The sequence below is a fragment of the Schistocerca nitens genome, chromosome 3 (genome assembly GCF_023898315.1).
Source record: "Schistocerca nitens isolate TAMUIC-IGC-003100 chromosome 3, iqSchNite1.1, whole genome shotgun sequence".
Lineage (NCBI taxonomy): Eukaryota > Metazoa > Arthropoda > Insecta > Orthoptera > Acrididae > Schistocerca > Schistocerca nitens.
In genome coordinates, this window is record NC_064616.1 from 180,259,524 (window position 1) to 180,286,868 (window position 27,345).

The 27,345-nt window shown below is 44.2% G+C and overlaps 1 pseudogene; it reads left to right on the plus strand.

Annotated features, from left to right (window-relative positions):
* Positions 1–4,778: 4,778 nt before the first annotated feature.
* LOC126250341 (5S ribosomal RNA) lies at positions 4,779–4,896 on the plus strand (annotated as a pseudogene).
* The last annotated feature ends 22,449 nt before the right edge of the window (positions 4,897–27,345 follow it).

The following is a 27,345-nucleotide window of genomic DNA, read 5'->3' on the forward strand; positions in this document are numbered from 1 at the left end:
CTCTATTCATTCAAGAGAGGTGGAGTGTAGCTGTATTCGTCTGCTCGGTTGAGGATTAATTGGGTAGCGATGTTGTGGGGTAGGTTGGTCAATGCCGAGGTGAGGATGGTCTTTTAACGTAAGAGGGTGAGATTGCTCTGTGACCACCATATGCAGAGAGATTGATCGAGTACTATGCGTGAGGTCTTAGATATATTTATAGCATTGTATGGTATACTTTGATCGTTTTTATGTCAAAGTAGAGGAGGTATGGTTTAGCTATGATTCTGAAATTAGGAAAACATGCTGTCACATGATTGGCCAGTGTTGGACTTACTGTAAAATTTTTCGCGATATCAGCTGTGATGGATAATATTACAGTAGATCGGTGGTGTCTTATCCATCCCATCCGTGCATTGGGTACCAGATAATGATTGAGTGACAATGCTTGTTTGAGTTTGGGGACAAATTTTGGTTGATGGACCGCAACTTCTGGGATTGCTCTCACCAGAAACGGTGATCCCGTACTTGTGTGCAAAATGAACAATCACTAGAAATGGAATGCAGAGTTATCAACTATTGGGTCATTGCGACATATGAGTTTAAATGTAGAGGCCGTCAATCACTTTCGGGGGGGGTAGTTTGGAAAGTCGCCACAATAGCACCAGGCTCTTCTAGTTTCCTTGTGTTGTGGCTGTCATTTATTTAAAATCATTCAATGTTATGCTGTCGACTGTAAGAATATGATTTACAAGGTGCATGGTATAGTTTCCTGTGAGAGGTCGTGCATCAGTCCATGTTAATGTCTGTGCAGGTCAGGAATTCTAGTTAGTCAGAGGTCTATGGCACGCTAAAATACTAGGACTGTGCTAAATATCGACGAGTATGAAGCGAATTTTATAATATTATATTAAAAATATTTTTGGTCTTCTAATATGCGAGTCAGGAGATGTCTGTAGAAAAGTGAGCAGGCTCTGATCAGAAAGCGTTCCTGCCACTGGGAAAAGGCTCTCGAATTAGCTGAACTGTTCTGAGAGTGACTTGGGTCGACTGAGGGTGCTCTGATGTAAAATGGTCATTTTGTACCATATAGGAAAATGAATTGTATCTTTACTACAAGGACAAGGTGCGCGTCGGAATATTGTTATCATTGATCTGTGTTTAAGTATATAATATTAAATGCCCTATCCTCAGTGAGAGGGGTGTGTATGTCGGTAAAAGTATTTACATATTTGACTAGATGTATGCGTAATTTAGTACATTTAATTCTTCACCAAATATGACTATCTGTGGAAAAAGGAATTATTATGTTCTATTGAGCTGGGTTGTGTGTGGGGGCGTAAATGCTTGTACAAAATTATTATAACAGGGTGGGTGGCATATAAGTAGAACAAGTTCTGTGAAAGTGTGTGTTGAAGGAATGAGCAAGTGGATGACACGACTCATCTACGACTGTATCATTAGGACATCTACATAAATGTCAGATAACCTAAACTGATGTAACTTTTTTTAATCATATTTATGATTTCTGAATGGAATTATGTTTGTCTATTTCTTCTAAATTCATACTCATCTATGCCTAGAAAGGGAGAATACATTTTTATTATTAAGTGAGTTTTGGTAGTAGTGAATAGGCTTTTATAGATGCGAGTATTTAAGATTTGTGAGTGGAAATTGTCAGCAAAGAGTTAATGACATTGGGTTCGCTGGCTGAGGGAGACACTGTTTACATGTCCAGTTGGAGATGCAGGGGAGGATAGAAATCTGTGCTATTCAGGAATCCATTTGTGCACTGTATGTCGTTAGACAATAGCTGGAGAGCAGGTATAGAGAGAGCCCACTTCAGCATGCTTGTCCTGGGGCTGAGTGGACAGCTGTTCAGATGGACACATAAGTGGCTTTGACATGTCGCCGGCGCCGCTCGGACGCTCGCTTTGTAAGGTGCAATGGGATTAGTTTGAGCATTTAGTACTTCTTTTGGTGGTTATTGAATTAAGAACTGTAATACTGAAGGTCATATCCTCAGCAAGAACGCTGTGTAATTGAGTAAGAGTGTTTATGTATTTGAAGATATGTTTCGTGATTGGTGATGTTAAGTTGATGGCACAATTTAGCTACCACTGTAAAAAATAGCTGTCTGCTGCTGAAAGAAAGAAAGAAAGGGGTGACATTGCCCCCAGACCTGATGGATGAGTTATTAGATAAAAGCAAGTGATAGTTGTTGAATGATGCTATGTGTTCGGATATAGGAGTCTCTAAACGGCAACGCAAATAAATGTGTATGTTGAATGGATGAAGTGTAATGCATGATGGAAGGAGTGAGACATTAGAACATCGAGGACAAGCGAATTCGCGTCTTTCCTTGTTGTTCAATGAAATGTGATGATGATTACAGTACACAAACCCGCGTCGGCGATGTCTTCACAGGCCTTATGCACGCTGGTCGGGTATTCATTATCGGGGATAGCGACTGAGGCGTGTCGCTGGTAAAAGTTGTATAATGACTAGAGAAGATGAGTTTGTATGCTATGATGAGAGGGTGCAGCTTGAGGACATAGATAATTGGAAGAAATTTTTTTTATGTGGAAATTTATGCAATCTATAGATAGTGATATTCGACCGCTAGTGACAACAGTTAAGAGCGGAAAAATAGGTCCAAATCGAGCGCTGGCAGAATGTTGCGGCAATGGTAATAATATTTAATTCAGGTTGGAGGTGGTAGATATGGAACGGGCTTTGAATATTGGTGTCAGTGTGGTATCTGCTTGATGGTCTGTATAAAAGTTTGACTCTTTAATTGCGTTTGGTATTTCGGGGTGTGTATAAAATTAATTTTTACTGACGAAAGTGCGAGAAAGATGAGTTGATTGGTGTTTAGATAGAAGCTTCATTTGTAATTCGAAAAGAGGGGATGAGAATGGTAAATTGATTGATGGAGATGGTTTGTGAGGTGATATATGAGCGTCAAGATAGGCTTGAGGACGTTTGCATATGTTGATGGTGGGATGGGTGTGAGGTTAGGTGCAGTGGGTGGAGTAAATTAGATCTTATTCATTTAAAAAAATGTTGTAAAGTAAGAATAACATTGAGAAGGTTTTAGATGGCTGTTCACACGATGAGGCGAAAGCAGGGATGTGTAGTTATGATTAGTGTCATAGGAGGTGAAGACATGTGCTGCTCTGATGTGTCTAGCGTATGGAGGCTGCGCTTTGGAATTATGCTACGTTGATATAAAGCTGACTTTCACCCGCATTCGGTGGCCGCGGCTCGGGGTTGTGACGGATCACGGTCCTGGACTGACGTCTGTGTGTGCTTTGACAGCTGACGAGCGCGTCGACCGCGCCAACTCACGCTTGCAGAAGCCGAGCAGGGGCTGTGCGCGGTCTGAAATCAGATGGATGCGTGACTTAAAGGACTGCGGACAGGGTGCAGTGGGGGGGGGGGGGGGGGGGTACCTGCGCACGTCTGTTGAGTTATTTTGCGAGCGGATCTGCAGGCTCTGCTATGCGTTATTTGGATAGTTTACGAGTACTGAACGTATCTACACATCAGTCTGAAGAATTATTTAGTAGCAGTCTGCTATTGTGTGTACTGAAATTATAAGTTGGGTGCGTGTCTGTGGGCTGTGCAACTTGACCCAGGACAGATCTGGGTGGGTGTTTTGTTTGTGATAGTGTGATAGATATACTGTATGGTTAAATAAGTTGTTTGAAAAAATAAATACAGTGCTGTCAATCATTACACGCCCCTGCAGCACAGATCAGAGTGATTAGTTTTCCATCACCATCTCGGTTGCAGGCGAGTAGTAAGTGTTTTCGCGGTGGCGTTAATCATGTGTGTCAAGGAGCTATGGGCTATTCTGACAATAGACGTGAAGGCAGATCCAGACATGAGACGCCGGCGGTATACATGAGAAGAACAATGCAGCTTTCACATGTGTCAGAGAAGAGTGCCCATTCTGGTCGGCTGTCACGAGCGCGTGGAAACTGAACTTGGCTGGAGGCTCTGGAACCCCCCTCCCGCCGATCGCACGCGCACGTGGCCTGTCTTGGAGCGTAATCTTCTGCGCATAGGTGATATGAATTTTCTCCGGTGTTAGGCGCGAATGCGACTGTGAGGAGGTCATGTTTGGGGTAGGCCGAGGAGAGACGTTTGGTCGGTTTGGCAGCTGGGGGCAGGATATTAGGTGAGGGTGTTTGGGCGCGTCTGTTGCACTATTTTGCGAGCACGTCTGTGCACTGTGCTGTGCGTTATTTGGAGAGTTTAAGAGTAGAGAGCTCGTCTGCGGATATTGTGTACTGCATTATTCAAGAGCAGTCTGCTGTTGTGTGGTGAAATTAGGAGTTGTTTTCGTGTTTGTGGGCTGTGTCACATGACCACAGGCAGGTCAGTGCGGGTGTTTTGTGACAAATATACTACATGCCTAAATAAAAGAGCTCGAAATAAATAGAGTGCAGTCCTTCCTTACTTCCCCAAGCAGCACAGCGCAGTCTGAGTGGTTTTCGCACAATTTTAAAGCAGACGATCTTGGTTTACGTGAAGAAAAGGATGAAAGAGTAGTGTGGTGGCGGGACTGAGACCTAGTGGAGAACACGCTGTTTGGGTAATGATCTGACGTCAGGGGCAGTGTCCTGTGTCGATGGTTCTTTGTACTAAGTCAGCTGGACCATGGACTGAGTGGCGAATACAGAAGGTGGTGGTGCTGTCTATCTCTAGTTGTTTAAAAAAAGACAGGTGTATGATTTTGAAAAGTTGATGAATAGCGAGCAGGGTATTTTAGATGGATTATTATTTAGAGAGGCAACTGCCTTGCAGCAGTGGATACACCGGTTCCCGTCAGATCACCGAAGTTAAGCGCTGTCGGGCGTGGCCGGCACTTGGATGGGTGACCATCCGGGTCGCCATGCGCTGTTGCCATTTTTCGGGGTGCACTCAGCCTCGTAATGCCAATTGAGGAGCTACTCGACCGAATAGTAGCGGCTCCGGTCAAAGAAAACCATCATAACGACCGGGAGAGCCGTGTGCTGACCCCACGCCCCTCCTATCCGCATCCTCCTCTGAGGATGACACGGCGGTCGGATGGTCCCGGTGGGCCACTTGTGGCCTGAAGACGGAGTGCTATTATTTAGAGAAATTAAGATTTGTTTCGTTCTATGGGTGTGAATGTTTTGAATTATTTAGGTGTGTTTCACATGTCTGTAGGCTTCGCAGTGACTTTTTTGATGATTTACAAATAGCAAGCGTGTGTGTAGAGCATTATAGATGAGTTATGTAGGATTAGTTTGCAGGTCTGTATGCTGTGTGGGCATGTCAGAGAGTGTGTTCTGTGATACATATACTCCATTCCTAAATAAATTGCTCCCAAATAAATAAAGTACACTCCTTCCTCCTTCCTCCTTCCATCAGCCTAATGCGGGCTGAGTCCTTTTACCACCCACCCCCTTGGAAGTGGTGGTGGTGGTACACTTCGTATTCAGCAATTTTCTTACGTTGGTAGTGAAGACGCAAGTGAGGTTTGTTTACTGGCAGATTTCACACTTGGCGCCTGATCCTAGGAGGAAGTGGTGGTCAGTTGGATGAGGTTAGTATAAGTCCCTTCCTTTACGGGCAATTTTCTTAGGTTGGTAGTGAAAGTGCAAGTGTCGTTTCTTTACTGACAGAATTCAAACTCGGTGAGGGTTCCTAGGAAGAGGTGGCGGTCTGTTCCTCTAAAAGTAGTTGAAAGTAGGTAGTTGAACACCTTTGCATACGTATATGAAATTGTAAATTGAATTATTTAATACGATTAAAATTGAAATTGAATTAAGTACTTAGGTAATTGATAGGTCAGATGCACGATGTGGGTGTTAGCATTTTTACAGAAGACTATGTCTGTCACGTGTATGGAGGGGGCGATCGAGGGTGTGTAACGTGAGCGGGGCGACGGCGCGGCGCGTGTCCGGTTATAACGCGTGCACGAGAGAGAGTCAGTTAACTTAGTGAGGGGTCTCGTGGTGACCGAACGTTCTGTTGTAGAGTCATGGAGGGTTCCACTATCGAGCAAACTTTGGCGCCAAAAGTGTAGCACGGTATTCTCGGTCGCACAAACACATGGTGGGTGGCGAACAGTCGGCATCGACAGGTTTGAACGTGTCCAGGAAAACAGCTTTCGCGCCAAAAGTGTGGCAGGGCGTTCTTTGTCGAACCACGTGCTGGGCCGAACGGCCGACCGTTGTGTGATTCCGCTCCCAGGCAAACAATTTTGGCGGGAAACGTGCGGAGGCGATGAATACACGTGGTCAACGGACAAGGGACCGTTGTGACGTCAACCTCAGCAAGTTCCAGCGTGTCCAGCGAAAACATGTTTACGACGTGGGAGTGATCGCAGGTCCAGCAGCTTGCGCGGGCCGGCCACACCGCGCTGACAGTCCAGCGCGCGAGCAGCCACCCCACACCACTGCCGTAGGCAACAGCCCACGCGCTGGCCGGCGGGGCCAGGGGGTGGCGACGATTTGAACTAATTCAGTTGGAGCGCGGACGTCGTGGCGGCTGCACTGGGTATTGCTGCGATCTCGAAGATGAGTACTCATTGTCTTGGAGAACACGTGATGACCATACTGCTTGAAATAAAGACTTCAGTCCCTTTCCCCCTGCAAAATCATAGGACGTGACTTAGCTTACTGTAAGTGCATTTTATTATTTGACGCGATTTTGACAGGTTAGCAGTGAAAAAAGATAAGTGAGGGCGAAATTTCATAGGATGTGGACTGTTTCATACGTGTGATCGATTATAGTGTTGGGATTTGAACTTGTGATAGATGTTTGTTATGGATGTAACGCAAATGGCTTTCTCACCACGAAAATCGGACATCTTGAATAAATAATAATAATAAATGATAATAAATAATAAAAAAGAGAAGTACAGTTTTCGAGACATTATCATGTTGGTATTTGAATTTGACGCAATTTTCTAGTGGAGGTAGACCGATAATAATAATAAATAATAATACATGATGAATGATAGTGAATAATAATCAATAATAATAAAGGGAAGTACAGTTTTGCAGCCATTATCGTGCTGGAATTTGAATTTGGCGCCAATTTTTTCTGGAGGGTTAGGTTAGTGGACATAGCCCAATTGACCTATTTTCCCACGAAAATTCAAAATTCCCGCCTTTTTTTTCTGGGGGTTAGGTTAGTGGACATAGCACAATTGGCCTATTTTCCCGCCAAAAGCCGCCATCTTGGATGACGTAATGCGCTGTTGCCAAGTCTACATGCCGCCATCTTGGATGACGTCAGCGCCGCCATCTTGAATAAATTTGGCAACAATGCAGGTTGGCGTGATACAAATCTTGCTCTAGTACTCACAGTCACCCGTTGAGGGTGAATAGAGTTCTCGATCCTGAAATGCAGATTCTCAGTCCCCCAAAGGCGCTTATGCTTATTGATGAACCCATCCAAATGAAAGTGGGATAAAGCAGACCATTATTTCATACACTTTAATAGTTGTCACCCTGTAGCTAATACCACTGTATATGAGTATGAGTAGGGTAACTGTCCATTTACGTACAACAGCCACCTTTAAAAGGGAAAGTTGCGAGCACTTAGTACTCATTAGACATTAACGTTAAATAAGTTTTCTAATGCAGTGTGACTGCCTTCGATTTTATCACATTACTAGTATTATTTGTTTCTTTTCAGCTCATTAAAGATGAAAATGCGATATGCATATGATCTTCAGTAATACATGACGTACAGTTATTTGGCAGACTGCTATTATCCAACAGTATTTTTTCCAGTGTATTTTCTGGGAAAACGCTTACTGATTTAGAGAAAGGTAACTATTCAAAGTCTTGTGCATATGACAACATACATCGGGCAAATTTCCTCTGTAGCTTGTACTTAACTTGTTTTACAAATAACCGACTGTTTTTTAGATAAATTTTTTCTGATTATATGCCAGTGTTTATTTTTCACAAAAATTCAATGTTTTATAAATTATTTACAAAAATTCAATGTTTTACAAATTAGTTGTGTTCGGTATATTAATTTCCAGACCGGAAATGATGCCGGCCGAAGTGGCCGAGCAGTTCTAGGCGCTTCAGTCTGGAACCGCGCGACCGCTGCGGTCGCAGGTTAGAATCTTGCCTCCGGCACGGATGTGTGTGATGTCCTTAGTTTAGTTAGGTTTAAGTAGTTCTAAGTTCTAGGCGACTGATGACCTCAGAAGTTAAGTCCCATAGTGCTCAGAGCCATTTTGAACCGGAAGTTATGAATAATTTTCAGGCCGACCGCGGTGGTCTAGCGGTTCTAGGCGCGCAGTCCGGAACAGCGCGACTGCTACGGTCGCAGGTTCGAATCCTGCCTCGGGCATGGATGTGTGTGATGTCCTTAGGTTAGTTAGGTTTAAGTAGTTCTAAGTTCTAGGGGACTGATGACCACAGATGTTAAGTCCCATAGTGCTCAGAACCATTTGAACCAATAATTTTCAGGGATCCTCGAAAAACAAGAGATGTCTGTTTCACTTAGGGATTTGACTTCAGTTTAGGACTTACTTTGACTTTAAGAGTTATTTGATCTTTACAGCTGTATGTATTATTTCTTGCAAGATATTCAGTATACTTTCGTCTCCTTACTCAGTACGTTTTGGAGTTATTGGTATATTCAGTGTTAGGTTATTAGTGCGCAAACGAGGTGGTGTAGTGATCAAGAGAATAGATTGGTATTCAGGAACAGCAGAGCACAAATCACGCTCATGCCATGTTGACTCAGGCTTCATATAGTTTCTTTTCTTCTTATTCAGAAGTCGCGGAACACACGGCCGCTGCCGTCATCCGCGCGGTTCCAGCAATAGACTATGCGACGTAACTGCGCCACTGGCCGAGCAATAAACTTTAAAAAGCGTACTCGTGCCGACATGCTACACTTGTTGACTGGTGAAATAGGTTTGATAAAGGTATGCAGCCTCAGTTTGATTAACCATACGATGTTAAATAAACTCAGCTTTGAGAAAAATGCTATAAGCGTTGTGAAAATCTGACTACTCTCAAATTGACTTCTGGTCAGTCTACTGGTCGAAAATAATACTCCACTAACAGTCTCCACCTAACTTCTAAATGGATTTTCTTACAAAGTGTTCGGAATCTGATAAAGATCGGGAGGCTTTGCGGTCCAGCACAAAAATGCCGTCAAGTATTAACACCAGCGTGGATTACGTCATAACGACTCACTTTGGGGAATCAGACTCGCTCATACAAGTGCGCTATGTAAAGAAACGCACACCGATGAGGCAAAATATTATGGCAACTGTTTAATAGCGTGTTGGTCCAATTTTAAAATCCGGTATAGCAGCGATTATGCTTGGTATGGATTCTAGAAGTCCTTGATAGGTATCCAGAAGTATGTGGAACCAGATGTCTTCTCACAGGTCACCAAATTCCCCTAATGTTTTCCAGTAGGTACAGATCAGGGGTGTTTGCTGGCTAAGACATCAATATGAGATCACTATCATGCTCCTCAAACCACTGCAGCACTATTCTGGTCTTGTGTCGCGGAGAGTTATCCTGCTGGAAGATGTCATCGCCACCAGAGAAGACTTCAACCGTGGTCCATTATAATGTTCTCGTAGTTCAGTGCTGTCATTATGTCTCGAGCACTACCGTAGGTCCCATGGAAGCCCAACTCAGTGTACCCCCCAGCATAATTCTGCTCTCACCGACCTGCATCTGTGGCGCGGTGCATGTTTCAAGTAGCTCTTCGCCTGGATGATAGCGTGTAAGTATCCAGTCATCGATCTGATGAAACTAGAAATTCGATAGGCGACATGTTCCTATCGACCCATGGTGAAAACTCAGTGATGCTGTGCCCACTGTAATCATAACTGACGATGTCGTTACGTCAACTCAGGAACACATAGGGTCGTGTGATGTGGAGCTCCATGTTCAACAATGGCCTTTGAACGATGTGCTCTGAATCACTTGTGCGTGCACCAGCGTTGTTCTCTGTCGTCAGATCTGCCACAGATCGCTGCCTATCCTGGATTGCGCAGTGAGGGATCCTCCGACCTCTACGTTTTGTGATGAGAAGTCGACGTCCAGTACCATACGGCCTACGAGTTAATCCATCAGCCTTCAGCCACTTCCCATAGCTGGTCACTACGGTAGTACTCAAACAGTCGACCTTCTCTGACGCTTCAGATATTCTTCTTTCCAGCCACAGCGCCCCAGCAATGGGCCCTTTGTCAAAAACGCTGATACCAGCGAATTTCCGCATTTGCGGCCCGTATCTTCGCTATAATGACTGCCCGTTCGTCTCTTTTCCGCCTAAATCCTTTGCTTACTGCGTCACGTGCCCGCAACACCACTAGGAGACATTCAATCTCGCGGTGGGCAGTGGTCGTAATGTTTTGGCTCATCAGTGTAACTGAGATTAAAAGACAACACATCATACTTGAAACGCAATTTAGCTGGTACCTATTGTTGAAAACTTCTAGCTTAAGAAAATGAAAAGCTACTAAGGATATTCACCGTGTTGTGGGTCCTGCAAAGCCAAAAACGTTGCTTCTGCCCTTCAAGTGTCTTCACTATCAATTCTGTAATTTTGCTAGTTGCATATAGCTCCCGATAATGTTTAACATTTAGGCCTAGTGGTTAATTAGGGTTATGGCTTAAAACGATTATTTTTTGTCCTATTCGTGCACAATACCCTTATTCCTATCAGTTTAACAGGACTTCCCTGATATTTGTGCCGCGTGGAAAGACTTTGCGTGCTATATTAGGGACAGTCAAATGGAAACTACCCAGATGGAAAAAAAGTAAATTGTTTATTATTTTAAAAGTAATTGTTATAACTGCTAACACATTTATCCCACTGTGAACAAGACGGTCATTTCTTTCCTGGAATAATATTTCCGGTAGTCTACGGCACCACGATTCTACCCCGTCGTGCACCTCTCCATCCGAAGCAAATCGATGTCCACGAACGTCTTTCTTCAGGTTTCTAAAAATGTAGATATTGCTTAAGGAGGGATCGGCACTGTATGATATGTAAGAGTTTCCATCGAAATTTCTGCAGCGTAATCGAAACAAACTTGGCAACATGTGGGCCCGCCCAGTCCCGATCTCTCCCCATGCGATTTCCGTATTTCTGGAATCCTGCAGGAAGAAATTCGTGGCCTTTGATCTGCTCGGATGGAGAAGTGCATGCCTGGGTACAATCGTGGTTCCGTAGGCAGCCGCAAACATTTTTCCATGAAGGCATTGACCGTCTTACCTCACAGTGTAATAAATATATTAACATTTACGGCTTTTACTTTTGGAATAATAAACCGTTTACATACTTTTTTTCCATTTGTCTTCTTTTCATTTGACTGCCCTTTATGCTATTTTACCAGCTAATACTCAGGAAAATTCTTTGGCATTATGGTAAACGCTTCTGACACTTTGGCCAGAGCACTGGCGTCAGGAACAGCAGTTTTAGTTTGTACGGTGGAGCTTTCCGAAAGTTAAATGCGCTGGGAAAAGGGGAATCTAATCTCCATTAGGTGATGGTTGATTAGGGGAACATCCGAGGCGACACGCGATTACAGTCCGAATCTAGAAATTTATGTATAAATTTCGTCCTTACATTCATATACAGGGTGTTTAAAAAATGACCGGTATATTTGAAACGGCAATAAAAACTAAACGAGCAGCGATAGAAATACACCGTTTGTTGCAATATGCTTGGGACAACAGTACATTTTCAGGCGGACAAACTTTCGAAATTACAGTAGTTACAATTTTCAACAACAGATGGCGCTGCAAGTGATGTGAAAGATATAGAAGACAACGCAGTCTGTGGGTGCGCCATTCTGTACGTCGTCTTTCTGCTGTAAGCGTGTGCTGTTCACAACGTGCACGTGTGCAGTAGACAACATGATTTATTCCTTAGAACAGAGGATTTTTCTGGTGTTGGAATTCCACCGCCTAGAACACAGTGTTGTTGCAACAAGACGAAGTTTTCAACGGAGGTTTAATGTAACCAAAGGACCGAAAAGCGATACAATAAAGGATCTGTTTGAAAAATTTCAACGGACTGGGAACGTGACGGATGAACGTGCTGGAAAGATAGGGCGACCGCGTACGGCAACCACAGAGGGCAACGCGCAGCTAGTGCAGCAGGTGATCCAACAGCGGCCTCGGGTTTCCGTTCGCCGTGTTGCAGCTGCGGTCCAAATGACGCCAACGTCCACGTATCGTCTCATGCGCCAGAGTTTACACCTCTATCCATACAAAATTCAAACGCGGCAACCCCTCAGCGCCGCTACCATTGCTGCACGAGAGACATTCGCTAACGATATAGTGCACAGGATTGATGACGGCGATATGCATGTGGGCAGCATTTGGTTTACTGACGAAGCTTATTTTTACCTGGACGGCTTCGTCAATAAACAGAACTGGCGCATATGGGGAACCGAAAAGCCCCATGTTGCAGTCCCATCGTCCCTGAATCCTCAAAAAGTACTGGTCTGGGCCGCCATTTCTTCCAAAGGAATCATTGGCCCATTTTTCAGATCCGAAACGATTACTGCATCACGCTATCTGGACATTCTTCGTGAATTTGTGGCGGTACAAACTGCCTTAGACGACACTGCGAACACCTCGTGGTTTATGCAAGATGGTGCCCGGCCACATCGCACGGCCGACGTCTTTAATTTCCTGAATGAATATTTCGATGATCGTGTGATTGCTTTGGGCTATCCGAAACATACAGGAGGCGGCGTGGATTGGCCTCCCTATTCGCCAGACATGAACATCTGTGACTTCTTTCTGTGGGGACACTTGAAAGACCAGGTGTACCGCCAGAATCCAGAAACAATTGAACAGCTGAAGCAGTACATCTCATCTGCATGTGAAGCCATTCCGCCAGACACGTTGTCAAAGGTTTCGGGTAATTTCATTCAGAGACTACGCCATATTATTGCTACGCATGGTGGATATGTGGAAAATATCGTACTATAGAGTTTCCCAGACCGCAGCACCATCTGTTGTTGAAAATTGTAACTACTGTAATTTCGAAAGTTTGTCTGCCTGAAAATGTACTGTTGTCCCAAGCATATTGCAACAAACGGTGTATTTCTATCGCTGCTCGTTTAGTTTTTATTGCCGTTTCAAATATACCGGTCATTTTTGAAACACCCTGTAAATACTATGTTATATTTGTGGTTTTCCTAAATCACTAGACGAATGTCAGGATGATTTCCTTAAGAAAACAAGCGATAGATTCCTTCCATTATCCTTACCAAAATATGACAGTTTCCTATCTCTAATTACTTCAATGTGACGTTCCTGTTATTTCAGTTTATTCAGATTTGTCCCATTAAACTAAGTACGGTGTAACACTTCAATGCCCAGTGCGCAGGATGGAGTTTTATAATTGTACAGAACAGCGTCACTTCTCTGACAGTCACGTTCAGATTACGTTGTAATGAATTCTTGACTGACAGCTAAAAGTGGCAACCTATCTTCTGATTGTGAATACGTCATGATCGATTCTTATCGATCTCCGCCGACGTGTGAAATGCGTCAACACGAAAAATTACATAATGATATTTGTCTTAATTAGGAACTTTTTTGTCTTTGGAAACATATGTTAGCGTTCCACGGCTGTAGATAAAAAGTACAACAAATAGTCATTCTGACATTCAGATGCACTAATGAACGCGCTAATGCTACGCCACCATATAGAACGTAGCCAAAGAACATTTTGGTGGCAACGCAGGGCTGTCATTGCACTGACAGAATTATTGCGCATGATATCTACAGCCGTAGCTAATTCGCACACGGATTCTCTTAACAGTGACTAGAAATAGTCGGAGTGTATGCACCATAGAAAGTAATAGCACCATGTGCATTGTTGCGATCCACCTTTTATGGGCAGATTGTCTCGAAACTCGGCCAACGTTAGATGGTGATTTGTGCAGCACGTCAGCGCCCTCATTTGCTGGCCCTCACTCTGTTTAAACGAGCTATGATCGAAGGAGAATACGCCAGTTCACGGAAAAGGAGAACCATCATCTGCTCCATGAAGCCAAAGAAAGATTCCACAAATCCAGATAGTTATCTAAATGTGACTCTTCCAAAATCCATCGAGAAGACTTCCAAGCAAACGACGAACTGTAGCTTAGAACGGAACCTGGAGTGCAGGAAGCTTCTAAACCACGTCCAGACTCAGGACATGTTGGTGAACATTCGACAATCTGACCCTAATGGACGATGCAATACAGTAGTCCTTTGAAAAAAAAAAAGCAGTTAATAGGAGTGTATCATTTACATTAAAAACAATCTGAGTACCCAGCAGTAGCTAGATACATATTTATTCTAATCTTCTATTAGTTCCTCTTCTCCTTCCCTCCCTATCCTCCTCTTTCGACCCATCTCCTCCCCCTCCATCTGTCCATCACCTCCTTCCCCCTCTAAGTCGATCTCCTCCTCTACCCTATAAGTCCTCCTCACTCCCCCCCTTCAAACCCTTCTCCTCCTTCCCCAACTCTCTATCCACTTCTTTCTCCCTCCCTCTCCAGGTTCGTCTCCTCCTGCCTCCACTCTCTGTCCATCTCTTCCTCCCCCTTTCTGTGTCCTCATCCTTCTCCTCTCTCTCTCTCTCTATCTCTCTCTCTCTCTCTCTGTCCATCTTCTCCTTCTTCTTCTCTCTGTCCATCTCTTCCTCTTCCGCTTCTGTGCCCGTATCCTGGTTCCCCTCTCTCTCCTCCCCTCTGTCAAGATCTCTTCCTCCTCCCTCTCTCTGCCCATCTCCTTCTTTTCCCTTCTCCCTGCTATCCATCTCCTCCTTTTCCCTTTCAGTCCATTTTTTCCTCCCACGCACACTGTCCACCTCCTCCTCCCCTCCTATCTGTATCCATCTCCTCCTACCTCTTTCTCTCTCCATGTTGTCATCCCTATCGCAAAAGGAGGTGCTTATCGCCACAGTATTTCTTTCCAGTTAGCAGTTAGTATATGTATCTTGTTTGGTTGAAGTCGATCCAGGGGTGTAGAAGGAGCTTTTTACCTGCAGCTTATCCCACATATGCACACGTCAAAAATATTTCACATATACTGAGTGTAACAGGTGTAAGTGCAGACATTTTTGTGTATGGATCACAATATGTACACAGTACAGTGTGTTGGTGGTTTTTTTCACTTGCTTCGAACAGTCTTCCTACCAACATGCCACATAATTTGCCACCTGATGGTTTTCTGCACAGTCTTAACAACACCACTAGCTGTACTATGTCTGTCAACATACATTAACTTCTTCGGGTCCACACTTGAACACCTGACCTGTTGCCGAGACTAAAATATGCGTTAATGGGTTGCTCTTGCCACATGTACTTCGAGGTACTACCCAACCTAAAAACATATGACTTGTGATAGCTATAATTACTAGTCTGCAAATGACATAAATACAGATGTACTTATATCCGTTACACACTGTGTGTAACATATTTCACACATATTTGTACACATAGTTCACCTGTATCTCTACCGAATTTCGTTCTGCAATTTCTTTTTCATGCAGCTCCATGTTTATGACGACGTATCTCCTGAAATGTGTGTCATTCAATGATATAATTTTGTTGGTAGATTGGGCGACATTGTGGATACTGTCTACGCAATTTTTTGCGCGTAGAGTTAGAGCAAAGAAGTAATAAATTTAAACATTATGCATGATGCTGCAGTTTTTTCGCACATCTCAGGTGTTTACGGCGTTATATGGTTCAAATGGCTCTGAGCACTATGGGACTTAAATTCTGAGGTCATCAGTCCCCTAGAACTTAGAACTGCTGAAACCTAACTAACCTAAGGACATCACACCCATCCATGCCCGAGACAGGATTCGAACCTGCGACCGTAGCGGTCGCGCGGTTCCAGACTGTAGCGTCTAGAACCGCTCGGCCACCCCTGCCGGCTTACGGCGTTATATCTCTTGATTCAGTGATATTTGTGAATGTAATCTGAAAAATGTGTCACGAATACAGTTAGTAGTAAAGAGGTAATAAATTAAATCGTTATGCCTCCAGCGACAGTTTTATTGCATGAACAGTGAAAATGTAATAAGCGATGAACTATTTTCCTTTCGTTATTTTGTAGGATCGTCAACGATGAAAACTTTCGTAAAGATCTGAAATCATGTTTAAAGATTCTTGCAAGTCACTAAGTGCTCTCATTCTGAAATACTGGATGAATGAAACACCGATATTCGCGCGTTGTAGGCTTCTTTTTCACCCCCACATCGCCCCCTTGATTCGCAGTTAGTTCTCACCACCACAGCGATTCTTTACACACAGTAAGCGATATGTTTACACAGCTTGCTTGAAAACTTCGGTCCAGTGGTTTAGGAAGATATGTGGAACATACATACCTGCATTTTTATAATCTGCATGGATTCCTGTGCTGCAACCTGGTGGTGTGTCGACCCACGACTATTAAGGACTAGGCCTTCTCTGGTTGCCTCCAAACTATATTGCATCAATTCGTTGTTGTTGTTGTGGTCTTCAGTCCTGAGACTGGTTTGATGCCGCTCTCCATGCTACTCTATCCTGTGCAAGCTTCTTCATCTCCCAGTACTTACTGCAACCTACATCCTTCTGAATCTGCTTAGTGTATTCATCTCTTGGTCTCCCTCTACGATTTTTACCCTCCACGCTGCCCTCCAATGCTAAATTTGTGATTCCTTGATGCCTCAAAACATGTCCTACCAACCGATCCCTTCTTCTAGTCAAGTTGTGCCACTGACTTCTCTTCTCCCCAATCCTATTCAATACCTCCTCATTAGTTACGTGATCTACCCACCTTATCTTCAGCATTCTTCTGTAGCACCACATTTCGAAAGCTTCTATTCTCTTCTTGTCCAAACTAGTTATCGTCCATGTTTCACTTCCATACATGGCTACACTCCATACAAATACTTTCAGAAACGACTTCCTGACACTTAAATCTATACTCGATGTTAACAAATTTCTCTTCTTCAGAAACGATTTCCTTGCCATTGCCAGTCTACATTTTATATCCTCTCTACTTCGACCATCATCAGTTATTTTACTCCCTAAATAGCAAAACTCCTTTACTACTTTAAGTGTCTCATTTCCTAATCTAATTCCCTCAGCATCACCCGATTCATAGACGTGTGATATTTCAAATTCCAAATTAGTAATATATCTTCCATCTAGTGGTCACGAAGAAACAATATTCCCCACAGGCGAATGTCAAGTGTCACACGGATTGCTTTAGCAATTGATAATATAGTTTCCACAGTAAGGAATCCCGTCGGGTTTTGTTTATTTGAGAATGATTTTACAATATCTTGTTATGGAATGAATCTTTCCACAACTGTCCCGTCAAATACAAACGACGATGGGGAAACAGGAAATTCGGGCAGGTGTAAAAATCTTATATTCTCCCATTTTGAAAAGTGTGAGAGTTAGTTCTAACTGTACACATCATGTTATTAATTTACCGAATCTGCGACTTGGTGCAGCGTTCTCATCTTTAACGAATCAGTAAAATGTCTTGGTTTCATATCTAGTGCGAGAGATTTAGCTGAATACCATAATCAAAAATTTTAAAGGCTCCAAAGGTTTTAGAGAGCCTCAGGACGTAGGATGCGGACAGGTATCCCTCATAGTAGTTTTTGAAACCTGATGGGTCATCAACATCTTATCTAAGAACGTTAGATAGCGTCCACCAAGGAGGCAATACGCTATGCGCAGATACCTATCGTAACGGGCCAGTTACAACTGTCCGCCCAGGTAGATGCTATTTTCCTTGACTTCCGGAAGGCATTCGATACAGTTCCGCACTGTCGCCTGATAAACAAAGTAAGAGCCTACGGAATATCAGACTAGCTGTGTGACTGGATTGAAGAGTTTTTAGCAAACAGAACACAGCATGTTTTTCTCAATGGAGAGACGTCTACAGACGTCAAAGTAACCTCTGGCGTGCCACAGGGGAGTGTTATGGGACCATTGCTTTTCACAATATATATAAATGACCTAGTAGATAGTGTCAGAAGTTCCATGCGGCTTTTCGCGGATGATGCTGTAGTATACAGAGAAGTTGCAGCATTAGAAAATTGTAGCGAAATGCAGGAATATCTGCAACGGATAGGCCTTGGTGCAGGGAGTGACAACTGACCCTTAACACAGACAAATGTAATGTATTGCGAATACATAGAAAGAAGGATCCTTTATTGTATGATTATATGATAGCGGAACAAACGCTGGTAGCAGTTACATCTGTAAAATATCTGGGAGTATGCGTGCGGAACGATTTGAAGTGGAATGACCATATAAAATTAATTGTTGGTAAGGCGGGTACCAGGTTGAGATTCATTGGGAGAGTCCTTAGAAAATGTAGTCCATCTACAAAGGAGGTGACTTACAAAACACTCTTTCGACCTATGCTAGAGTATTGCTCATCAGTGTGGGATCCGTACCAGATCGGGTTGATGGAAGAGATAGAGAAGATCCAAAGAAGAGCGGCGAGTTTCGTCACAGGGTTATTTGGTGAGCGTGATAGCGTTACGGAGATATTTAGCAAACTCAAGTGGCAGACTCTGCAAGAGAGGCGCTCTGTATCGCGGTGTAGCTTGCTGTCCAGGTTTCGAGAGGCTGCGTTTCTGGATGAGGTATCGAATATATTGCTTCCCCCTATTTATACCTCCCGAGGAGATCACGAATATAAAATTAGAGAGATTCGAGCGCGCACGGAGGCTTTCAGACAGTCGTTCTTCCCGCGAACCATACGCGACTGGAACAGAAAAGGGAGCTAATGACAGTGGCACGTAAAGTGCCTTCTGCCACACACCGTTGTGTGGCTTGAGGAGTATAAATGTAGATGTAGATGTGTACTAGATGGGGGACTGTTACTTCAGACTGTCAGGACGGCGTAACTACTCTCCCACCGGGTGGGCTCGATCTAAAGGGCGAGGGAGACATGAGACCGCCGAAGTAGAGGGTGGCCAAAGCAAGCTAGACGGATTACAGTAAAGCTCTTTTATTATTACGCCAGGCTGGAGAAGGCGCGAGTGCGCACCCTCGTCTGGTGGGCTCACCTTGTCGTGGATCCACGCGTCAGCGCACCAGCTCCAGTACAGACAGCCGTGCCTGAAGACCGCTTACGCTGCTGAGGAAGCAGGCTGACGATGTGCGGCGGCGATCAGCTGAAGCCAGGGTATTATTCTTGCCATCACAGTCAGTGGCGACTTGGCGTTATTCCGTCGCGTTTACAGGATTCCTCAAACAGCCGACGCCGTCGAACCTCGAACCCCAAAGAGTGTGTCCGGCGGCTGCTCACCATAGGCTGTCCGGGTCAGAACCAAGTTCCACTGAGCTGTTTCGCCGAATTCTTCGCTGCTGGGTGGTCATCGAGCTGTATCTCTCTGAGCAGAACTTTGAGGTTTTTAATCTATTGAGGTAAAATACATGTACCCTAATAAAACAAATAACCTAAAAGGGGATTATTCTGCAACAAGGTCCTAGTAATACTAGGTCCCTTGTTGCTGCAGAAAACAGGATTACATAATGTCTATTTTAAGAAATGAATGCTAACGCTGTACAGGAAGTGCTTATCAGTGTGGTTGCGCAACCGGAAGTGAGTTTTCCAGCAACAAACAGACAAGTAAAATAATAGACGGAGAAAAATTCTATATTGCCTTCTGTATCTCTCTGAGCAGAACTTTGAGGTTTTTAACCTATTGAGGTAAAATACATCTACCCTAATAAAACAAATAACCTAAAAAGGGGCTGGTGGGCGGGTATTTCTTTTCATTGTTGCAGTTCATTGTTGGACTTAGAATTTTTCTCCGTCTATTATTTTACTTGTCTGTTTGTTGCTGGAAAACTCACTTCCGGTTGCGCAATCTTTCTGATAAGGACTTCCGGTCGAGCTTTTGCTCGCTGTTCTTAATATAGACATTATGTAATCCTGTTTTCTGCAGCAACAAGGGACCTAGTATTACTAGGACCTTGTTGCAGAATAATCCCTTATAAAATTGTTTTTCGTTAGGGTAGATTTATTATACCTCAATAGATTAAAAACCTCAAAGTCCTGCTCAGACGCACAGCCGTAGGCCATCCTAGAAACCTGTTTGCTGTCTGACTGCGGAAGGCATGCACGGCCGTTTGACGCAGTGCTGCGTCGACACATAGTTACGTGACCAGTTTGCATCGCTTTTGAACTGTGTGGAATTTGTTGTGGCATGTCGTGGAATATTTCCGTTTCATCCCCTATAGTTCCCTGAAGTTCCGATAGGCGGCGGCGCTATACATCGCCTTCAATATGCCGCCTGTAACGGAGGAGCATTTCAAGTAGAGAGATTGAAACGTACCCTTAGAAAAATTATAAATGACTGTGCTTAAACTGACACACAATATTTTTAGCGCAACGCAGTCTGACTTTCAATAATCCCTACAAAAGAATGGCCCTGACTAACATTAACCTATACCTTTCACAAATCACTTACCTCACAAAAATCTTCGTTACTCGAACTACTGCAATACAGCGAGCGCCACTACTGCCAGCTAAATAAAAGATTCTAACTACTGACGGCACTAACTACTGATAGGCATAGTTAGCAAATGAAAGATTTTGATAGAGAACAAACATTGTATTTACCTTAATAGTGTTCAAAAGTCATAATATATATAGCAGTTCATGACATCCATTCTTACAAATGTACTGTTTCTGATGGACACACGTCCAGATCATCCGCTCTCAAAAATCCGCCATCTCACTTCGCCACATCCACCACTGCTGGCGGCTCACCTCCGACTTCGCAACGCTACGCGCTGTTAACAGCCAACTGCCCAACACTACAATGGCGAATATTACTCCAACAATGCAAACCAACCACAGCCTTCACTCACCACAGTCAGTGATTTTCATATAGAGCACTACATGGCGTTACCAACATAAAAACCTAAACAGCCTACTTACAAGATGTTATTGGGTTTCTTTTGACGGAAAACCAGAGCAACGTAGATTTTAATAGGCGCTTACAGAATGTCTGCAGAGAGCTGGCAGTGAACAAAAGCACGGTGAGTCATTGGACGAGGTGTCTGTTAGCATCGCAACAAGGTCGCACAAACCTGTCCGATGTCCCACGTGCAGACCGACCGGACACAGCTATGACTCCTGCAATGATGGAACGTGTGAACACTATCATTCGGGGTGATCGACGGATCAAAATCAAACATCTCGCTGCTCAACTGGACGTCCCTGTTGGTAGTGCTGAGACACTCGTCCACCAGTTGGGATCCTCAAAGATGTGTGCCCTCCGAGTTCCTCGCCGCTTAACACAAGACCATAGAGAGAAACGAAGGACCATCTGTGAGGAATTACTTGCACCTTACGAGGTCAATCGTGACAATTTTTTGTCGAACATCGTCGCAGGTTCTGAAACAGGGGATCATCACTTCAAACAGAATTCAAAACGGCAACCCATGGAGTAGCGCCACACCAACCTTCTCCAAGACATCGCAAAGTCTGTGTACCTGAGAGGAGCTCACGAAACTTCATCGGACTGTTCTTCTTCATGCACGCTACAGCCCGAATCTCCCACCTTCCGACTTCCACCTGTTTGATCCAAAGAAGGATGCACTCTTTGGGAAGCAGTACATGGACGATGGGGATGTTATCGATGCAGCAAGACAGGGGCTCCGACGTCAACCATAACAGTAGTCCCATGCGGGCATGCAGGCCCTCTAAGTAAGGTGGCGTAAGACCGTCGCATTTAACGGAGGTTATGTTGAAAAACAGTGTTTTCTAGCTAGAAGGTTGGGGAATAATATAGTGTGTTGGAATCCTGTATAAAACGTACCTCTTTTGAGAAAAAAATGTGTTGCATTACTTATTGAACGCCCCTCTTAAACAGAAAAAAATTATTTAAAGCACTTTGTGTGAAAGCAGTTTTCTTACGGTTACTGTTAGTAACTTACTATCTGCAAGAAGTTCTATGAAAAATTAAACGTTTTACAACGCCATAACACACAACAAAAAACTCAGCTGCATGCAAACACAAAACAACTATCAAACTTCCCAGTGAGTTTTATATAGCAAATACAGTACGGAATTCCGACAATACCTTGTCGTGTTTTATACTCGTATTATTACCATGTCGGACATCGGTGCAGTTCAGAGGAGGGCTCCTAGATTTATTATTGGTAGGTTCGAACAACAAGCATGTGTTACGGAGATGCTTCAGGAACTGAAATGGGAATCCCTGGAGGGAAGGCGACGTTTGTTTTCGAAGAACACAACTGAGAGAATTTTGAGAACCGGCATCTGAAGCTGACTGCAAAACGATTCTCTTGCCTCCGACATACCGGGTGATCAAAAAGTCAGTATAAATTTGAAAACTGAATAAATCACGGAATAATGTAGATAGAGAGGTACAAATTGACACACCTGCTTGGAATGACATGGGGTTTTATTAGAACCAAAAAAATACAAAAGTTCAAAAAATGTCCGACAGATGGAACTTCATCTGATCAGAATAGCAATAATTAGCATAACAAAGTAAGACAATGCAAAGATGATCTTCTTTACAGGGAATGCTCAATACGTCCACCATCATTCCTCAACAATAGCTGTAGTCGAGGAATAATGTTGTGAACAGCACTGTAAAGCATATCCGGAGTTATGGCCGGTCAGAGTGGCCGAGCGGTTCAAGGCGCTGCAGTCTGGAACCGCGCGACCGCTACGGTCGCAGGTTCGAATCCTGCCTCGGGAATGGATGTGTGTGATGTCCTTAGGTTAGTTAGGTTTAAGTAGTTCTAAGTTCTAGGGGACTGATGACCTTAGAAATTAAGTCCCATAGTGCTCAGAGCCATTTGAACCATTTGAACCGGAGTTATGGTGAGGCATTGGCGTCGGATGTTGTCCTTCAACATCCCTAGAGAAGTCGGTCGATCACGATACACTTGCAACTTCAGGTAACCCCAAAGCCAATAATCGCACGGACTGAGGTCCGCGGACCTGGGAGGCCAAGCATGACGAAAGTGGCGGCTGAGCACACGATCATCACCAAACGAAGCTCGCAAGAGATCTTTCACGCGTGTAGCAATATGGTTGGTTATAATAAAACCCCATGTCATTCCAAGCATGTGTGTCAATTTTTACCCCTCTATCTACACTGCTGGCCACCGTAAATGCAACACCCTGAAGGAAGCATCCGAATCAAGTGAAATTTACACCATGGGTTTGCAGCGATGAGATATGCAACTGATTAGAATTTCAGCGCAGACGCACATCACGCGCGCCTGTGGCGCCACCTCATAGCGCCATTTAAGGCTTGGCGATTTCGACGAGTCTACGTTCGGCACGTGTGTTTACCTTGTGGTTGTTTCACAAGACGATCATTTATGCCTCGTAGACAACAGCGAACATCTTTTGATCAAGTATCCGAGTTCGACAGAGGAAGGATAGTGGCTTACCGAGATTGTGGATTATCATACAGAGAAATCGCTAGTCGTGTTGGACGAAACCAAACAACTGTAATGCGGATATGTGGCCGTTGGATGCAGGAGCGTACGACGGACCGACGTGGTCGATCGCATTCACCTCGGTGCACCACTGCACGTGCTGATAGGCAAATTGTGCGCATGGCAGTGACGGATCGCTCAGTGACATCCCGAACCATAGCACAGCACATTGCGTCTGTAACGCATCATCCAGTGTCTGCGCGTACCATTCGACGCCGTTTACAGCAGAGTGGTCTGTCCCCAAGACGTCCATTGCTTCGTCTACCATTGACGCAGAACCACATACGTCTCCGTCGCCAATGGTGTGATGACAGACGGATGTGGACGGCAGAATGAAATGACGTTGTCTTTACTGACGAGGCACGCTTCTGTCTGCAGCACCACGATGGTCGGATTCGAGTGTGGAGACACCGTGGAGAGAGGATGCTGGACAGCTGCATTATGCACCGCCACACTGGTCTTGCACCGGGTATTATGGTATGGGGCGGCATTGGATATTACTCTCGCACGCCTCTAGTACGCATTGCCGGTACTTTAAATAGCCGGCGCTACATATCCGAGGTGCTGGAGCCAGTTGTGCTTCCTTACCTTCAGGGCTCGGCCACAGCCATATTTCAACAGGATAATGCGCGACCACACGTGGCACGCATTGTCCAAAGGTTCTTCGTCAATAACCAGATTGAATTGCTTCCCTGGCCGGCTCGCTCTCCGGATCTTTCGCCGATAGAAATTATGTGGTCCATGGTTGCTCAACGAGTGACCCAGATTACATCCCCAGCTGCCACACCAGATGATCTTTGGCAACGTGTGGAAGCTGCTTGGGCTGCTGTACCCCAGGAACACATCCAACGTCTCTTTGACTCAATGCCGAGACGTGTGGCAGCGGTGATCTCCAACAATGGCGGCTACTCTAGCTACTGATTCTGGCAGGAACCACATGTCACAGACGTCTGTAAACGTAATCATTTGATACTTGGTCAACATGTTATCTACAAAATAAATCTTGTTGTGCTACCTCTTGTCTTTCTTGGTGTTGCTTTTACGTTGGCCATCAGTGTACATTATTCCGTGGTTTATTAAGTTTTCAAATTTATACTGACTTTTGATCACCCGGTACATTGCGCTTAAGGACCACGGAGATACGAGAAATTAGGGCTCACACCGAGGCATATAGATAGTCGATTTTTCCTCGTTCTATTAGCGACTGGAACAGGAAATGAAATGATTAATAGTGGTATGGGTGCACTTCGCCACGATCCCTAAGGTGGATTGCGGAGTATCGATGTAGATGTAGATTAGTTCCCGAGCACCACAAAAGTCACTAAACGCTTCTCACTTTCGTAGAATCCGTCTGAGAACGCATAAATATGTTTTCCGAGGAAATTTTAACAATTAATTCCATGCTTACGCGTATTTGTACTTCACAAACTAGTTGGCGTGTTACCACCTCGAGAACTGATCGTCGACTGCCTTGAATTAACACAACACAGCACAAACACAGTATGTCATCCGAGGCAATTTTTCAACAAACTGTTCCGTCTTTGCATGAGATCAGACTTTTACATGGAGATCAGACTTTTACTGCTATCTTAGCAGTTTGGATACTGCCCTCTAGGGCGCCCTTGTGACTGGTCCATGCTTTCCATCAATAAGCACTGACAATAACTAAAATTTTTAGCTAGCATTTCCTGATGAATTGAGTGATATTTAAATTATTATTAACAAGTTCTCAGTGTAAGTAACATCATCAGAACGGTCGGTGTTGTATATTAATATTTAAGCGGTAAAGATAAATGATAAAATATTCGCTACTAGACGCCCAGCTTTGTAAGTGAATCCCCACTGCCTCTCTCTGTTCCAGTTCGATACGGCTCTTGCACGCACGGTCTTTCTCACGCTATGTGAACATCTGGCGCGTCGTGCGATTAGTCTGCGATTTGATCATACCTACTCGTTAACCTCCCGTCGCAAAATCTTTCTATAGTGTGCATTAAAACACATCAATAAAAATGTAGTAAACGTGGGCAGGGATGTGGCATAAACGCCACGAGCTCACAAAATATGTGTTTACGAAATGAATGTCCTAATTTGGGTCAGAATAAATATCCACCGTGATTATTAACATGTTCTAGACTGTTTTTGGTTTTTACAGTATGCCAGAAGTCTGCTACTTCAGATTATGTTTTTAAACAAGCATTTTACAAATTTTTAAATTCTCGCTGTAATTTGAGGGCTATTTACACTGGTAACTCCAAGCAATTGGAAGCACTTTTATGCTCGGTTGTTTTCCACGGCGATGCTGTCGAGGCTCCTTTGCCGTATTAATTTACAGTGTTTAATGCAGATCCTTACGAAACATTTAAAGGCCTGGTGCGAATGAGGAGAAATGGAGACAAGAATTTCCTCATGTACTCAGATTTCCTTGGTGCTCTTCAGAGTATTCAACAAAAGAACCACTGTACCAAATGGCTTAGAAAATTAAGGACAGTCTTCTTTTACAACGCAAAGAGAAGAGGCGTTATTCATATGGATATCGTGGCACTTGGAACTCCAATGGAATGAGCTGTTAGAGAATGCAGTCAATAGTGCCTGTGAGAGAGAGCAGATGTGACTTGGTGTGCCATTTCGTTATACGCCATTATCTCATCCCTTAAGAAAAAAACTTATGTGTCAATGGAAGAACGATAGGCTGGAAGAATAAACTAACGATCTACGCTAGATGATTCCTACTACAAGAGCTTGGCAAAAATCATTTGAATCACTCAAATGGAAACAAATGACACTAACGGGATTAACAATAGGGCACTGTCCAATGAAACACAGTCATCTCCTACAGGAAGACTTTGGTCAGGTCTGTGGTGACTACGGCGTTACTGAATGTGCTCTGCGTTAAAAAAAAAAAAAAAGTAGAAATTTGATGGGTTGTAACCAGTCATACACTCTAGGGAATATTTAGTTGAATGAGCAAAATAACTGACGAAAAAGAATCGCAACACCAAGAAGGAGTTGTGGGCTATAAACGAAAGTTGGTACGCGTGTTCTGCATCTGGAGGATGACGTCCATTCAGATTTCGCGCCCGTCGCATAAGAGTAGCGCTAGTAGCGCCACTGTGAGAATGCAAATCAGGTTTGCTTTCAATACACGCTGTAACGGCCGTGAGCGTTAGTTACTTTTGAGTCTTGACGTGGTGAATTGATGCGCTGACCCTAAACCATCGCCTTTTGCGACTTCAGTCCTGTCCAGCGAGAGCTCATTGCAGGGCAGTGTGGAGGTCTGTTGTATTTTCTGATGAAAGCTGGTTGTATCTCGGTGCCAGTAATGGCTGTGTGTTGATTAGGAGGAGTCCAGTTGGGGGCCTGCGATCAACCTCTCTGCGTGCTAGACACACTGGACCTACACCTGGACCTATGGCCTGGGGTGCGATTTCGTATGACAGCAGGAGCAGCCTTGTCCGTAGCTCGTGGTCTAGTGGCTAGAATTGCTATCTCTGGATCACGGGGTCCCGGGTTCGATTCCCGGCCAGGTTGGGGATTTTCTCTGCCCGGGGACTGGGTGTCTGCGTTGTCCTCATCATTTCATCATCATCCTCATCATTCGTGACAGTGGCTAGACTGGACTGTGAAAAAAATTGGACTGTGAAGAAGTTGGGACTTTGTATGGGCGCTGATGACCGCGCAGTTGAGCGCCCCACAAATCAAACATCTTCATTACCACGCAGCCTGACTGAAAATTTTTACGTCAGTCTAGTGATTGGATGTGTTGAACTGCCATTTATGGACAGCATTACTGGGGGTGTTTCTCCAACAGGATAACGCCAGACCACACACCAATGTTGTCATTCAGCATGCTCTACAAAGTGTCG